General features: G+C 44.1%; 1 long non-coding RNA gene across 1 annotated transcript; it reads right to left on the bottom strand.

Moving 5' to 3' along the window:
- Positions 1–4,416, bottom strand: LOC136013831 (uncharacterized). The gene is made up of 3 exons (XR_010612403.1): positions 4,038–4,416; positions 2,882–3,713; positions 1–2,101 (listed from the first exon to the last, which is right to left on the bottom strand). It is a non-coding gene; the product is annotated as an uncharacterized LOC136013831 (long non-coding RNA).
- Positions 4,417–4,583: the final 167 nt, after the last annotated feature.

Raw genomic sequence — 4,583 nt, 5'->3', positions numbered from 1 at the left:
TAGAGGCAACTCTACAGTCTTTGGGGTTTTTTACACACTCATACTCTATGTGTTGAACTGCAGCCTATTTTCTCTCTTCCTGACAATTATCCCAAATATCAGGCGCAAATTGTGCCTACAGACTCTGCTCCACCCACAGCTATGTTATAAAAGTATAGTACTTCCAGTAAATAATACACAGGAGCAATTACAAGTCTGTTTAAGAAAGAATGAAAGAAAAGAAAGTAAAAGCAGCCAAGATGAGCTCTGAGTGAGTCTCTTGCTGGAGCAGAAAGACCATATGCTAAATAATTCAGAAACTGTTCAGAGACGAGGACAGCCCCTACCCTAGCTATGTCTTACATGGGTGGAACTAATGTTCTTGCCTCGTGTTTCATGTCTCTGAATTTACAGGAACAAAGCCAGTGGTCGCTAACGTTCACAGTTTCATAGAATTACAGTCAATTTATTTGTTTGCTGTTTGTTAGGCATGCATCTCCCTGTATCCTAGATATTCATCACAACGAGCAATAACCAGGATTAGTACTGAATCCCCCTCCTCCCCATGCCCTAATTATTCCAGTAACTGGAATTTTGTCTTGATCACTATATTCATTGTCAAAGCACTTTGCCCTCACACCAGAGGCACAGACAGGAGAAGAGACTTTAAACTGCAAGTTTCTACTGGATATAAAGAAGACATATTTTATTATGAAGATGGTGAGACACTGGCACAGGTTGCCCAGAGAAGCTGTGGCTGCCCCATCCCTGGCGGTGTTCAAGGCCAGGATGGATGGGGCTTTGAGGAACCTGGTCTAGTGGGAGGTGTCCCTGCCCATGGCAGGGAGGTTGGAACTATGCTCAATACTGCATACATGCTGTTTTCACATTAGAAACTTATTAAGATGCATTATACTTAATGTTTCTGGTTGAAAAGCAAAATAAGAGCAAAAAATGGGTACATCTACAAAGGTGGCAGTGTTACGTGTGCCAAAACCATCCTATCACGTATCTTAGTATTTGCTCCTCCACCTGTTCAATGTAAAAGCTATGAACCAACGACTGTTTTTTTTATTTCCTTTTACTATTCCTTCAGTTGCAATCAAGAAGAACACCTATGGGGGCTACTGAATGGTGCTTAACCATACTGCCTACCTGCACTATGTATAATACAGGTAGTATCTGTTACTTCTATGGGAAGTAAAAATTATAGCTTGGAGGTACACTGACAAAACTCCCCTCTCCAGGTTAGACTGGAAGAAACTGCAATATACAAATCCAGCTCCCCTTAAGGGGCCTTCCTTCATTCCAGTTCCATAGGAAAAAAGAATATGTGATTAAAATGATAGTGATGTAAGCATGGACCTGAAAATGCACTTCCTACAACTTGCTAAGTTCCAACACAACAGCGGAGTCTCACTGAGCACTCCTCAGACTCAGGGGTTCTGGATGCAAGGTTTTATCATTTGGTTCTAGTTTTTATCTTAGCTTACATGTTTAGAATTTTTATTAACAATAAAGGAAAGTTATTGAAAAGATACCGGAAATTATCAACAAGAATGAAAGCTACAAACTGATCTTTACTACGTGGTGAAATGATGAAAGCAAAAAACCATTGCGAAAATCCAGAGATTGCATTTTATCTGGCTGGCCACAGAGTGTCAATGTTATCCCACACATTTCTCAATGGAGAGCCTATCGGTGGAATCAGCTCCTGCTGTTCCTGTTTTGATTAGGGGAGAATTTAGAGCCCTAAGGCCTTCGGCACTGTTCTGCAGCAGTATCACTTTAAGAGGTTTTGCTGAATAAGAGCTGTTTGTGCAGCTTTTGTACCTGTTCTTACACATCCACAGAAAGTTGATGGTGAGTACTGAAGAAAAGAGTTGGATTTAAGATGCCAACTCCATGCAGGTGACATTTAGCTCCAGATAGTTTATATATCAGATTTAGCTGGCACTATACCCTAGGGCTCCGCAGCTTGAGTGAAAACAGTTAATCAACTGGTGGAAAAAATAATGCTGAATGAGGAGAGAAACACTTCGAATGATGTTCTTCTTCCAATATCCTTTAACGGGTCACTGACAGTTGCCATCATGACTGTTCATTCTGGTCACTTAGAGAGCTGCAGATACAAAACAGAACTTTTAATCTACAACTGGATTTATCTATGACCACATATACCTTTGTGATATCTAGTTTGGACAATGGATAGTTAGGAATGAAACTATTGATTTAAGTTGCATTGAGGTTTGGGGTGTAATTCCATGCTGTGCTATTATCCATTTTCAATCTCCAATGTTTCCAGTTTGGTCACTTGCAAAAACCACATCAAAGTCACCTGCTACTGTTACCAATGGAGATGTTAGCTGAGACTATCAATGTAAGAGAGAGGGTAAGGCCAGCGTCTCAGCTAACCCACCGAAGTCAGCAAGAGTTACACACATTGTCTGTATATTGTTTTTAGCTATATTTCCTTTTATTTCACAAAACTTGTCTCTGAATATCATGGTTTTTGTCTAGTTGGCGTATTTAATGCTTTCATAACATTTCCAGTTTGTCATAACTTTTCCAAGACGGATATAAGGTTTCATATCCCTTTCCTTCATGAAAAAATGGTTGGGGGATGGTTGCTTTTTGTTATTATTGGCTTCTACAAAAAGCCAAACTGAAAGGAAAAGAACTGAAACTAGTTATTTGAGAGATTATAAAATTACTTCTGCTCCATGCAGAGCAATTTTTTTAGCTGTTTCAGCCAATTGTAAAGTTCAGGCATGGTATAAACTGCCAACAACCACTGTTTAAGGACCTACTGCACACAGTAAAAACTGATCAGTGATAACTAATAACAAGAAACTTAAACCACATGAATAAAAAACCTGACTGGGGTTTTGTGTTCCAGTACCTGCTAGAACAGCCAGGTTTCTTGCGTATCATAACTAAGCAGGTCTGTTCTACAGGTACTAAATAGGATCGAAATTCTGTTTACACAACTCCACCTTCAACACCATTCCCTAGCACTGTCAGGAAAGGCAGTTATTCCTGATTGATGATTCCTCTGTGGAGCTACAAACACAAGCTGAAAACAAGAAATGAGTATGTTCCCATTCTGGCTCTTTTAGGGCTTCCCGTGGAGGCTCTGATGACACTTTTCAACATATCTCTTTATTTATGCCTTCTCTTTCTGTTGCTTCAGAATTTGCACAGCCAATTCAGCAGTGCTTTGCTGATGCCAGCTAAGGTCACTCAAGAGTGCAGCAAGCAGGAACTTAGCAGGGAACATCTCTTTTTGCCCCAGACCTACTGCTGTGCTTTCCTCGCTTCATATTCCAGGGCAGAATTTCTTCAGCATCACTGACTCCCTCTCAGAGGGATCCATCCAAACTTGATTCCTGGGTAGTGAACTTGATTTTTTCCCCCTTTTTTAAATCATGATTTCTTCTTTAAACAGTTTCCTCCTAATCTGACCAGCCTTAAACTGATACTTCCAGTGGGCTCTGCCCTACTGCTTTATGTTTCAGACTGATCAGTTCCCTTCTTGCTGCAAACACCAGCTGCCTCCTGACCCTGTGCACAGTCAGGAAAATAAGGAAATCTTGAGAAAAGCTGAAGGCATTTCCTGGTAACAACTTTGTATAGCGAAAGAACTCTCTTGGGAGGGCTAGTCTGCAATCTTCCCTTTCCTGGATCCTCCCCCAGCTCTGCCTCCTACTTGATCCGCAGGTGTAGACACAGAACTGTAAAGAGACAAAATTATAGAATCAAAGGTTAGGGTTGGAAAGGACCATAAAATCATCAAGTTCCAACCCCTCTGCCACAGGCAGGGGCACCTTTGACCAGACCAGGTTGCTCCAAGCCCCTCCAGTCTAGTCATGAACACTTCCAGGGATGGGGCAGCCACAGCTTCTCTGGGCAACCAGTACCAGTGTCTCACCACTCTCACTGTAAATAGCTTCTTCCTTACATCTAACCTGAATCTCCCCTGTTTAAGCTTTAACCCATTACCGCTTGTATTACGTCAATACTAAGTTGTAACGTGCACTTGCATACTGACTAAATACCTTTGAATGGAGACAAGCCTTTAAGTGCCTGTGTCAGAAGACAGTTAACACGGTCTATAGAATGCAGCTGGTTTCAGACACGGCAGACCTGCAGCAGAACCAGCACATACCCCACCACAGCCTTGCTCGGCTGTGCTCACGGAAGGAAGCCTGGGCCGCTTGCGACTCCATCTCATTCCCTCCTCGCCCTCACGCCAGTGAAGATGTGGAGGCAGAAAGGTGCCACTCGGCCTTGCGACAAAGGCGGCGGTGGCCGTGCCCTCCGGCCTGCCCCTGCCGCGGACCCAGCTACCGAGAGCAAAGACAAGCTCCCGGGGCCTCCTGAGCGCCCTCATGGCGACGACAGGGAAGAGGGGATGCCAGCGCGGGCAGGAGGCACAGCCACCGCCCGCACCCCCTCACACCGACGGCCGAACGCGCCTCGTCACGTGGCCGCGCTTACCGCGTCCAATAGGCGGTGAGGGGAGGGAGGAACTACTCATCGCCGGACACGTGACGGCGCGCGCGAACGGTCAAGCGGGAGGGGTCCCTCCCGAGGACTGCCGT

Source organism: Lathamus discolor, chromosome 4 (genome assembly GCF_037157495.1).
Source record: "Lathamus discolor isolate bLatDis1 chromosome 4, bLatDis1.hap1, whole genome shotgun sequence".
Taxonomy (NCBI): Eukaryota; Metazoa; Chordata; class Aves; order Psittaciformes; family Psittacidae; genus Lathamus; species Lathamus discolor.
The sequence above is the reverse complement of the archived record's forward strand: the minus strand, read 5'-3'. Positions and strand labels throughout refer to the sequence as shown.